Here is a 12852-nt window from a genome sequence, read left to right on the forward strand (position 1 = left end):
CTTCGGTGACTTCTGGGGCAGGTGCCGATCCACCCTCCCGCGCAGCCTGATGGTCCCACGTAACCAGGGTTAGATCCCAGCACTGGCCAGAGGCAGAAGGGCCAGGTCTTCAGAATAAACACAGGAAATTGCAGAATGCTGCCAGCTTGCGACGCCAGGGGTCTGGTGGGCTGGGAGCACGTATGGGAATGGGTTCCAAGAGGTTCAGACCGAGGACGATAAAATCTAGGGAAGTAACGTATTGACGTGCGTGCACTCATGGAAGATTCTGGATTTAACATGTTGGCATGAGCACCTGGGAGTGGCGTAAACTGTCTGCTCAGTTGATCTGCTTAGCTGAAATCTAAACTCAGTGAGTGGCCTTCGGTCAGTGAGGTTGGAGTGCCTGGAATTCCCCTGGAACTGTGCGGAGTCTGGAGGCCCAGGGAGCGGGAAATGTTGGGGGGTCTGGTATGTGCAGCTGGGTCAGTCGCCCCAAAACAAACCCTTCTGGAGGGCTCTGGGGACAATTCCTTCAACAAGGCATTGAGAAGTGTGTTCTAAGAGGGCGTCCCAACGCTCTTGAAGAGCCGTGCTCCTAGGTTGGGGGTGACGGCGGGAGATGGTGCCGTAGTGTTCGGTTCCCACGTTCCAGCAGTCACGTGGGCTCCCAGAGCCTGGAATGGGGCGGGTGGTGCTTAATCCTAAGAGTCAGGGGGGTACTACCCCCATGACATCAGCATGAGCAGAAGGCAGGCAGAGAGTTCTGGACCACGGGGATCGGTGGTATGGCTGATTACCATGGAGTATCTAGACATGAAATAGAAAAATTCTAGGTCTTGTGGGCCAAAATCTGACTTGAGTCATCCTAGGGAGGACTTGTGACCACTTTGTACCCAGCCCTAACCCCAGGCGCAGACGTAGGTCCCGCGATTGATGTGGAGACTGTGAGGAAGGCCTGTCTGATTTGGCCGTAAGTTTATGTTTTCAATTTCCTCTAAGCATTTCGCAGAGGGACCCGTGGCCATCTGCCAGGGAGACCGTGCGCTTGGTAATAGCAAGGCTTCGCAGCCGTTCTTGAAAACGGTCAGAACTAAAGCTAATTCCTAGAGACCCAAATTGCCATTTGACTCACTGGTCAGATGGGGGCTTAGCAGAGTCAAGTGGTGAGAGTGTTTCCTAGTGGGTCCGGCGGGATCACAGACCTCCCCCCCGTGGCTCCTTCCCTGGTCCCGGAAGGTGCAGTCAGCAAAGATGTGCTTAGTGATCGGTGGAATCACCACACTGGTGTTTTGACCCATGGAGTGGCGGCTGTTATTGCAGAAGGGGCCCCGTGGAAGTCCCTGGAACTGCCTCCTTGTGCCAGAGCAGCGGACCAAGAGCAATGCTGCATCTCCAGGGCATCGGACTGTGCCCCCACCAAGGACCTGAGAGGTAGGGCAAGAGGTTCACCATCAGCCTTCAAGTCCCCTGTCTGGCTGCGTCCTAGAGCATGACCATGTGTTTTCACAAGAACTATCAGGAATCGGCCGGGCGCGGTAGCTCACGCCTGTAATCCTAGCACTCTGGGAGGCCGAGGCGGGCGGATCATTTGAGCTCAGGAGTTCAAGACCAGCCTGGGCAAGAGCGAGACCCCGTCTCTACTAAGAATAGAAAGAAATTAATCAGACAACTAAAACTATATAGAAAAAATTAGCCGGGCATGGTGGCGCATGCCTGTAGTCCCAGCTACTCGGGAGGCTGAGGCAGAAGGATGGCTTGAGCCCAGGAGTTTGAGGTTGCTGTGAGCTAGGCTAACGCCACGGCACTCACTCTAGCCAGGGCAACAGAGTGAGACTCTGTCTTCAAAAAAAAAAAAAAAAAAAAAGAACTATCAGGAATTGATGCCAATCCCAGAGGTTGTTCTGGATCTGGTATCTGTTCTAGAGAAGACCCGTTCAGCCCCAGCACCTGGCACACACCTGGTGGCTGACTAGACAGCAGTTCTCACAGACCACAGCGTCAGCCTCGCCGTGGAACCTGCTAAACGTCTGAGACCACCTGAGTTAAATCTGGGGCTGGGCCCAGGGGTCGTGTTAGAGCAAGCTGCCCAGATGATTCTGGTGCAAGCCGAAGTTTGAGAACCTCTGCACTAGAAAATACTTTCTACTGCACCCCGGTCGATACAGGTAATCAGGAGTTCGCTCCAGCTGCCGGGAGAGCGTGGTGAACCGTAATTGCATGGCCGCGGGATTTGCCGGTTCTCCTGCTGTCTGCCGTGTCGTGTGGCCCGCCATGATCTGGACAGCCTCAGAACCTCACAGCTGCCTGTTGTATTTATGACGTCATGCTAACTGGATCTGCCGGGAGGGAGCTAGCAAGTGCCATAAATGGCTCGTGCTTGCCAGAGGGGGAGAGAAAACCCGTGTGTAAGTCAGGGACCTGCCACATTGGCGATGTTTCTTGGGTTCTAGCAATCCGGGGCGGGGAGTTGAAATCCCCTCTAACATGAGAAGCACGTTGCTTCACCTTGCGTCGTCTTCCATGAAGAAAGAGGCTCGGGGATTGATGGGTCTCTGGATTTTTGAGGCATGTGTAGGATGTCCGTGTGGCTCTCTGATGCATTTACACCATAAGGCTGCTGGTTTGAGGGAGGCCCAGAATAATGAAGGGCTGTGGAACAGGTCGGGCTGTGGGGAAAGCCTCCTGCCATTCGGGCCTCAGGCCAGCAGACGCAGCGGTCCTGGGCGCCTACTGCAGACGGAGACGCCCGTGGGAGAACCGCGGCGCTGCCCAGCTGTGCGGGGCGGGGAGGCAGGCTCGAGGCCGACTTGGGAGCTGTGTGTGAAAGGACATCTTTGAAGGGCCCCATGCGTCAAAGTATTCGAGGGCCATGGAAGCGCCTGCCAAGGGCGTCCACCGCAGTCGAGGCTCTGATGATCAGATGGGTCAGATGACCCAGCCTGTCCACCCTGCTGTCTGCTCAGTGGCACCGTGAGCACAGTGGCAGTAGTTGGAGGGGCAGAGGCCATCCGTGGGCTCAGCAACATGGGCCTGCCCTCACCGGGCCCATCGGGTCCCAGCACTTCTGGGTTCGCGGCTGCCCGCGCACGAGGCCCATCGGGTGGGTCGGAGAGGCGGGCCAGCCGCTGGGCGGCAGGTGGTGACGTTGGATCCCTTTCCTTACGGAGGGCGGCAGGAGCAGACACGCGTTCTGGATGCGGATTCGCCAACCCTGTCCTCCCCCCATTCGTGGTGTTTAGTCTGTCTTATCCTGTTAGCTGTAACAGGAAACCGCAGACTGCGTTATTTATACTGAACACAGATTTTTTTGGCTCACGATGGCGGAGGCTGGGAAACCCGAGCTTGAGGGGCCGGCACCTGGCGAGGGCCTTGGCGCAGCGTGGTGACTTGGTGGAAGGCATCACGCGGGCAAGAAAGAGAGAAAATGGGGCCAAACTCCCCCTTTTGTAACAACCCACTCCCGAGATAACAGCACTAATCCGTTCACTCTGTCCTCGTGGCCTAATCTCGTGAGGTCCCACCTGCTCATACTGTTGCTTGGGGGTCAAGTTTCCAACACGTGAACTTTGGGCGACACGTTCAAACCGTCTCAGCGTCTCACACACGACCTTTAATCGAGGAACTCCTCCGTGCAGCAGCGGCAGGCTCACACCCACGAAACCCACTGGTTTGCCACGTGCCTGCTCACCCAGAACCAGCTGGCGTGGCCGAGATCTAGAACCACCTTTGCAAGGCTCGGTTTTGGAGGCTGACCTGCAGGAGGCAGCACTGACCTTATACCGGAGGCCAATGTAGAGCTGTGCGCCATCTTACCCCTGGCCGGAAGACCCTAGTCTGGGACCCGAGGGATGGTGGTGGGAGTGACTCTTCTCACCATTGTACCTAATAGCCCACCTGTGGAATTTTGTTTTCCATCTTTATGACCTTGGATTTGGTGGGTCTGGGAATCCCTGGTGGCCAAGAAGAAATGCTGCCACCAGGGAACACAGTTACGGGTCTGTTAGACTCGAAGCTGACGTGGTCCTGTGCCGTTTGGGGCTCCTCATGTTGAACCGGGAGGCGGTGGGGGCCACTGTGCTGTCAGGGTGGTTTCCCCGCGTCCACGGGAAATGGGGTGTCTGCTGTACAGCGGGGGCAAGGGGACCGGCTCTGGAACCTTGTGTCCCTGTTCCCCTGAGTCTGGGGCAGGGGCGTGCGCTCTGATGTCCAGCAGACCTCCCAGAGATGCCGAGTCGCCCATCCTTGGACACTAGTTCGAGCGGCACCGCCCTAGAGCACCTGGCTTCCAGGTGAGCCCCTCCAGGCTTCTTCATGTTCTTTAGGGATCTGGGGACCCTCCGGCAACTCAGTAAGGACAGTGCACCAAGAATCTGGACCCTCTGTGAAGGAAGATCTGGGTCATTCCACCAGATCAAATACTGCAGCAGCCAAGGCGCGGCTGAGGGCGAGGGGGGTGCATCGGTGGGGCAGAACAGGCCGGGGGCACCTCCCTGGGCCTCGTGACCAGCTGCGCTTTCCATGAAGTGTTTCCCGTACCTAGCGGGGGCCGTGTGACAATTTAAGCTCCAGGTGGGAGTAGGACTAAGTTAGTATCAGTCCCAGACAACACGGTGGCTGGTGGAACTTTGTTTCCCCTACGCTGGGGACAGATACCCTCTCCCCCACACTAAATGGTAACAGGGCGATCGTCCGGTGACTCCGCCTCTGCTCGAGTGTGCTGACTTGTACGGGTCGCCCACCGTCCCCTGAGCTGCAGCTTCTGTGTTGGGACCAGTGGGAGACCCAGACGGGACACTGCAGGGCAGGGGGCGCGAGGTCAAGGGTCAAGGCATTTATTTCCCACCTCCCTTCCTACCGAGTGCGGTTTTGGGGGGTTTGATCCTCTCCCTGTGCTCTGCCTTCTCCGTGCCCTGCGGCAGGGGTGGCCACGGCTCCACCTGGGCCCGTCCCGCGTGTTCACTGTTCCCTGCTGTTCCCTTTAACCCTGCCCAACCGCTGCAAATCCTCTTTCATTGAGCTCCCTCCAGTCAATGCTTGGCGTGCGCCGGCTCTTTCCTGACAGAACTGACGCGGCCCAGAGAGACCCTCCCACCGGGAGGAGGAATCTTGCCCGGGGCCATCAGGGACTCGAGGGGCTGGAGTGGCCGAGGCTGTCGGTGTCTCTGGCACGGGCGGCGTGTCTGTGAGCTGCGGCCAGACCGAACGCCTGGCGTGTGAACACGTGAACACCAGGGAACTCAGCATGGGCCCGGGACACGGCAGGCAGCCGCCAGCACACACGGCAGGACCAGCCCTGGACGGTGAGCCGAGGGGCGTGGCGCACACCACGGGACCCCCCAGGCCTCGCCGTTCTCTCCACTCGGTGCTTGAGAGCAGGACCAGCCCCTTCCGGGCTGAGCTAGCGCCGGGACTCCGAGACGGTTTGACGAGGCAGGTGACACTGGACTTCCAGTGAGAACACGGGGACGCTGGAGCAACTAACTGGAAAACGTAGGATGATGGCCGTGGTGGGAACCGAGGTGCCAAGCCCGCGAGGCGAGGCCGTCTGTGCATTCCCGCCGTCTCCACGTCCCCAGGGGCTGCCTGTCTTCTCTGGGTGGCCGCGTTCTCACTCCCCTCGCCTGCGCACTTCCGCCACCCCTCCACTCAGGACTGCTGGCCCTTCCCGGCTGGTTTCTTCATGGCACCCGCCACCGAGACGTCTGCGCTTCCCACACGCCTGCCACGGAGCAGACTGCGCCTCGGATGCAGCCAGGGCTCGAGTGCACGAGGGACTCAGCCAAGCACAGACAGGCAGCGGCTGGAAACCGGCCCGGACGTCGCCGTCTGCAGCGTCCCCCACCCGTTCCCTGCGGGGGGCGTCCTCGCGCCGTGTTCTCCGCGAGGCCTGGACTGTGGCCGGCCTTGGCCCTCAGCTCTGAATGCTTCCCGCTGCCACCCGCCCACCTCCCGCCGCCCACGCTCCCGCCCACGGCTCCCCCGAGCGGTTCAACTGTCTGCTGTCCCCAAGCTCATCTCAGCCGGAGACCAGGCAGGGCGCTGACCGCAGAGGACTGTGTCCCGCGACATTAGAAGCTGGAACCGCAGCGGTTCCTTCCCCTTACCGGGATCCCGTCTTAGAAGCCTCCCTCCCCGTCTCTTGGGGGGGTGTTAAATATTCGTTCTCCCCCAGCCCCACACAGCGTCTCCATCTTTCTGTTTCTGCGCAGTCCGTGTGCAACGGGGAAAATGAAGGAAATCCAAGCACTTAATTACAGGAGTCTGTAAATCACGCGTGCGCCGGGTGTCACGTTCTGTAGCCATTAGAATGACGAACATGAGGAAGCAGTAGCAACACGGAAACAGCTTGCGGTGACCGTCAGGAGAAGGAGCGTGGTGTCAAATCGCGTGGGACAGCATCTGTGAAAAACATATCTCGAGTGAGGACAGTGGTCAGAAGGGAACGTGGACACAAAATGAAAGTCACCGTTTCGCCGGAGGCCTGGGTTGGGAGCGATATTTATATTTTTCTGAAATGTCATTATTTCCCCTTGCTGTCAAAAACAGCGAAGAGAAAATAGGAAATACTGGCAAATCTCGGCGTGGGAAGGAATTAACTGGGACCCGGGGATCCCCAGGCAGAGCTTCTGGAACTTTCATGCGCATCTAACACACCTGCGGGAGCTGCTTACACGATTCCCGGCTCCGCCCCGGAGAGTCTGACTCCGGTTGGTCGGAGGGGGTCCCGGGTCACTAACAAGCCCGGGTGTTGCAGACGCCGTTTGCGGCCCCAGCTGGAGCGAGCGCGGCCCCGGGCGCCTGTTTCACTCCCGAGCTCCACAGGGGCGCCCACGGCCTCCTCCACGTCCTCGGGGCTGGTATCAGCTGACTCGGGTGGTTCTGATTTGTTTCGTAAACCCCATGCTGGGCTTTTCACGAAGTGCCGGCGTCTCTGAGGTGGGCTTCAGAGGCGCGGCTGCTGTCGCTGGGCCCGAGGCCACACAAGGCTCTCACTGGCAGCTTCCCTCTTATCCGGAGCCTTCCAGGCACCTCAGACCACTGCCTCTGCCACCACCTGTCCCTGTGTGTCCCGCACGGCGCGCGTGGGCGGAGGGGAGCGGACACACCCTGGCGCGCTGCCTCAACAGCTGTGGCCTTGTCCACCTTCGGGGGTCACCTATGGTGACAGTGCTTTGGAAAGCCAGTTCCCGAGTGGCCGGGGTGGCACCCATGGCTGGGGGGCGGGTGATGGGAAGGCAGCCGCGCGTGTCTGCACAGCTGCGGGTCTCCTGGGCCAGGGAAGGCCAAGCCCTGGAGGGAGGGCGCGTGGGCGCAGGGGAAGGGGACTTCGGGAGGCCTGGTTCAGTGTCTGAGCATGTTTGTGGGCAAATTGACGACGGTGACAGTGACGTCAGCCACATCCCTGGCGGTCAGGTGCCGGCAGGTTGCCGCGTCTTCCTCTGCCCCGGGGCTCTGGCTGGACGTCTGCCGGGGGGAAGTTGCCCGGAAGCTGAGGGAGGCCCAGGGTTCCAGGCTCTGCAGGGAGGGGGACCCCTGATCCTCCCGCGCTTCTCCTGGGGTGGCGGATCCAGGAAGCAGCGCCACCCTTCCCGCGTTCTCCCGCCCGTCCTCACACCACCTTGTGAGGTAGAGGTTATTCCCCCACCGTAAAGACGAGGAAGTCGAGGCCATGCGAGTTATCTGGGGTCATGTGACAAGGAAGTGGAGGGGTGGAGCTTGCTGCCAGGTCATGGATGTGGGTGGGAGGGGAGGGGAGAGAGGCCCGGAGAGGAGCCATTTCCAGCGTCATTCCTCCCGCACCGGCACAGAGCGCTCCGCTCCCAGCCTTGCATTCACACGCGATAGATGCCAAAAAATGAAAAAAAAATAAAACAAAGAATGGCAAGGCTTTTCTTCTCTAACTTACAACGAGGGAACTGAGGCACAGAGAGGTGAAGTCACTTGCTCAAGGTCACACAGCAGGACTAGATAGAACCAGGGCTCCCTGTCCAATATGCATCTTGTGGACTGTGCACCCTCAAAAGGCTACTGGGTGAAATAATGTTGTGTGAGGAAAAGTTAGTTAAAAGAAACAGTCCACTCAAAGGACATGATGGGACCGCGACCTACCCCGGGCAAGTTCCCCGCGGCCACCGAGCGCAGCGGCTGAGCAGCGTGTCGGATGAAACGGGGCCGAGTTCCCACCGTCGTGCGAAGCGACACGACACCAAGCGTGGAGCGTGCGTTTGAGTAAACACGCGTGCAAAAGGCGGGAGAAAATGTATCACAGTGGCGGCTTCTGGGAGGGTCATGGCTGTTCCTTCCCCCTTTGCTTCTGTTTCTCTGTTTTCCTCCAAATGTCTAAACTGCAAAATGGGGTCCGAAAAAGAAAAAAAAAACCCCCCAAGATTTAAGTTAAAAAAAAAACGCCGGGAAACCGCCCCGCACAACAGCCCCCTGCGCCATTTCAAGCAAGCCCCCGGGCCCCCCCCCCGCCCCCCCCGCCGGCCCCGCCGGCCCTGGGCAGGGGCGCGGCGGGACCCTCGCTGGGAGTCTCCACACCCCACTTTGGGTTTCAAGAACAGAGACCCTCCCCCGCCCCCCAGGAGACCTCTGTCGTGCCACGTGGGGAAGGGGTGTCTGTGCTAGATCCGGTTCCGGAAGGTGTCGGGGAGCCCGGGAAGGCCACCCCCCATCGCCTCCTGGCCTGGCCCTGCCCTTACCCCAGGCTGCCGCAGCGCCCGCACTCCCTGTGTGCTCGAGCCAGGGCTGGGCCTTCTCCCCGGGGCCACGTCCACGGCTGGCCTCCTCAGGCCGGCAGGCTGGTGGCAGGGGACACGGGCTCGTCCCGCCGCCGCGCGGGGCCTCAGTCGTCCAGGTGCTGCTCCTCCCAGGTGGACGTGGGGATGGCGCTGTAGGGGTCCATGATGACTTTCGCGCAGCGGATGATCATCACCACGAGGAAGAGGCAGAGGAAGACGAAGCAGGCCAAGGTCAGCCCTTTGTCCACGTCCACGTAGACCGGCTCCGGCGTGGGCTCTTCCATCTCGGGGGGGCGACTGCGGGCTCCTCCTCCGGCTGCCGCCTGACTGGTACCATTTTCCGCCCCTGCGGAGAGAGTCCGGGTAGCAGGGAAGGAGGGGGTGGCCATTCACCTGGGCAGGTGAGGGCACCCGCCTCTCCCCCCAGGGCGCACGAGGCACTAAGGAGGGGAAGGGGACAGCTGCGTCACTCTCGGGCCCACATGGTCACAGCTCTAAGCCGTGCAGGTAACCGGTGCAGGTAACCGAACCCCGGCTCTGCACCGCCCTGCAGGCAGGTCTGGACAACTCGCGACTATCTTTAGCACCCCACGGCGGACACCCACGACGACACATCACTCATACCCTGGGATGATTTACTCACTTCTCCCGGTCCCACCTCCCCGCTGCTGAGGACAGGTGACAATACCTGCTCCCTAAGGGTCTGAAGACTAAACGTACAGTCCTTGGCCCTGGGAGGTGAGCTCCTGGGAGCAGGCCAGGGGGGTGCGGTCAGCTACCTGCAGGTCCAGCCACCAAGGGGAGCTCTAGGGTCAGGACCCTGAGGATTCCTGTGCCCACAAGGCATCACACAGTCCTCCCTCTCCCCACACGGCCGTCATCCCGTCCTTATCCCAGCATTTGCAGAGGGCTTGAGCTGTGGACTGTGCTTTCACATTCAGTTTATTATTAATATTTAGAGCCCACGGTAGCCTGGGAAGCAGTTAGCCATGCATCAAAGGGCCCATTATTAAATGTGGAAACTGAGGCACAGAGCAGGGAAATGACTTATCCAAGTCCCACATCCCACATCCCATACCCTGGGTCTCTTTGTCCCCTGGAGGAAGGGCAAAGGCGGCTTCTTTCCTGGGGAGCTGGGGGAAGGCGTCTGCACAAGCGTTGGAGTGTCTGGGGCGGCAGGCAGCCGTGCTGTCCCTCCCTCACCCCGTCTCTGTCCCCCTGCTCCTGCGGACAACTGACCTGCTGCCTGGAGTGGTCACCGCTTCATAAGGACCCGGCCATTCCAGGGGGGACACGAGCCGTCGGGAACTGGCCTTTCCCTCGGAGAGGCGGCGCTGGCCTGGCGCTGGAGGGCAGCTGGAACAGGAAGGGACAGAGGAAGTGGATCGTTCCTGCGACTCTAGGCCCGCCTGGGCGCTCCTCCCCATCCACGAAGGTGGGCGCCGCCACAAGGTTGGCCGGGGCCATTTTTCTTTCCTGTCTCTCTTTTTAAAATGTCGCTTTTAGAAACGTGCGGCCAAATACACCTAAAATCTACCATCTTAACCATTGGTACGTGCGCGGTGGCGTTTAAGCATGTCTGGTGGCAGTAAGGACATTCAGGTTGTGGCGCAGCCGTCACCACCGTCCACCTGCAGAACTCTGTCCGTCTTGCCAGACTGAACTCCGCTTCCCTCCCCCGCCCGGGCAGCCCCTGTGCCGCTTTCTGTCCCCGAGCTTGACCGCTCTGCGCCCTCGTGCAGGTGGGATCGCGCAGGGTCTGCCCTCTTGTGGCGGCGCATTCCCCCCTGCGGGACGTCCTGCGGGTCATGCGTGCTGCAGCCCGTCAGAGTGTCCGTCTTTCTAAGGGTGCATAATGCTCCACTGCAGGACAGACCCCATTTCCTTTATCCGTCCGTCTACTGATAGGCGCTGGGGTGGTTTCCGCCTCTCAGCGGAGGGGGGCGTGGCTGCCGTGGGCGTGGCTGCCGTGGGCGTGGCTGCCATGGGCGTGGCCGCCGTGGGCGTGGCCGTGCGGGTCCCTCTCTGGGCGCAGCAAGCAGCACTTCCGGTTATAACCGGAAGTGGAATTGCTGAGTTGTATGCTGATCCCAGTTTTACTTTTTTGAGAATTAAATTTAACATTTTTGCATAAGTAATACTTGTATACAGCTCAAAAGTCAAAAAGATGAAAAGAAAACCGTGAAAAGCAGCTTTTTTAACCACCTCTCCCCCCCGGCGACCCTGTTCCCGTCCAGAGGCAGCCACTGTGGCCAGGTCCTGACATATCCTTCTGACCTGGAGACAGTCTGCGCCCGTAAAAGAAGATACGGACATTGATGCATTTGTTTGTCACGCAAATGCAAGCTTACCGTATAAACTGTCCCAAATCTTACTTTTTAATGTAAAATATCTTGGAGATTACTTCACATCAATGCATAGAAGCCTGCTTCTTTCTAATGGCTGTGTCGTGTTTCATTGTGTGGATATACCGTAGTATTTTTAACCGTTCTTCTATTGATGAGACATGATTTCCAACCTTTTGTTTGTCATGCAATGACAGAACTAATGTCCTTGTAGCTGTTATTTTGCTCATGTCTGAATGTCTGTAGATTAAATTCCTTCAGGTGGAACTGTTGTGTCTAAAGATAAATGCATGTTAATTCCGATTGGTATTATTATCTCCGAAGCTGTATCTATATAAACTTCCACTGACAAAGGTTGAGAGAGACTGTTGTATTACAATCTTGAAAACAGAGTTATCCTTTTGTATTTTTATGTTTTTTCTTCACATTTTATCTTAAACGTTTTCAAACATACAGAGAAGTTGAAAGGATTGTATGTACATCCACCACCTTGTTTCTACAGTTAACATTTTGCTATATTTGGTTTATTTTATATTTGTCTGCCTATCCATTTTTTAAATTTTTGAATGAATTTCAAAATAAGATGCAGATGTTAGTACACTTCAAAGCACTTGAGTGCTATAACTAGAATTCAATATTTGTTTATAGTTTTTATTTAAGAGACAGAGTTTTTCTCTATCACCCAGGCAGGACTGCAATGGCACAGTCTCAGCTCACTGCAGCCTCCAACTCCTGGGCTCAAGAGATCCTCCTGCCTCAGCCTCCAGAGTAGCTGGGACTACAGGTGTGCACTACCACGCCTGGCTAATTTAAAACAATTTTTTTTTGTAGAGACTGGGTCTCACTATGTTGCCCAGGCTGGTCTCAAACTCCTGACCTCAAGCGATCCTCCTGCCTTGGCCTCCCAGAGCGCTGGGATTATAGGTGTGAGCCACTGCACCCAGCCTATTTATAGTTTTTTTAACAGGTAAAACTTATGTACAGTGACACGTATAAATCTTTTAAGTGTATAATTTTTGAGATTTGGCAAATGTATACACCCCTCTAACTCTCAGCGTGGTTTTAATTTTCATTTCTCTCAGTGAAGGGGGTTAAACATCTTTGCATATGCTTAAGATCCATTTGTATTTCTTTTTCTGTGAACTCTCTGTTAACATCCTTTATTCACCCTTCCATTGGATTTTTGGTCTCTCTCTTCCTTTTGGCCTTGGAAGCAGAGAGTTGAGACAAATATACTGATTTTGTTTGTTTGATCTTGTTTTCATTTATTCCTTTGTCCCTGAAAACTACTCTTATTTCTCATTTTTCTTCCGCCCCCTAATGTTAGCCACTGGAGCAGCTTCCTCATTGTTTACTTTTGTTCTTTTAAACGCGCTTCAGTTTCTGTGATTTGAATTGTCAGCTTAGGTAACTGTTTAGTCCGTACCAGGAAATGCAGGAGCTTATCCCAGTTTCCTCCTTCCCCGTCCCCCGCTGTCAGGCAGCTCTATCCACGCGGTTCGCGTGTGTGACGTTTACATTGTTGCTGTGCGAACGTCCACGTCGCTTTCTGCTCAGTTTTACAGCGAAATCTACTTAGGGCCCAGGCCTTGGCTGCAGCATTTGCTCTCGGCTCTGCCTGGCTGTGGGCGCCTTGTGGCTTGTCCTTCAGGAGCGCACACGGGAGTGACATTCCCGCGGTCTCACTGGCGACTCCGTTGCAGGTGACGCACATTCTTCTCTGCCTGTGTTGAGGATTTTCCGTCTGTCCTTGGTTTTCAACGGTTTTACTGTGGACGTGCCTC

The 12852-nt window shown here is 57.1% G+C and overlaps 1 long non-coding RNA gene across 1 annotated transcript; it reads right to left on the minus strand.

Moving 5' to 3' along the window:
- Window positions 1–5186: 5186 nt before the first annotated feature.
- Window positions 5187–10071, minus strand: LOC105823015. Its single transcript, XR_001138128.1, has 3 exons — window positions 9963–10071; window positions 8685–9069; window positions 5187–6381 (listed from the first exon to the last, which is right to left on the minus strand). It is a non-coding gene; the product is annotated as an uncharacterized LOC105823015 (long non-coding RNA).
- Between the last annotated feature and the right edge of the window lie 2781 nt (window positions 10072–12852).

This window comes from Propithecus coquereli, unplaced genomic scaffold (genome assembly GCF_000956105.1).
Source record: "Propithecus coquereli isolate 6110/MARCELLA unplaced genomic scaffold, Pcoq_1.0 Scaffold655, whole genome shotgun sequence".
NCBI classification, from domain to species: Eukaryota; Metazoa; Chordata; class Mammalia; order Primates; family Indriidae; genus Propithecus; species Propithecus coquereli.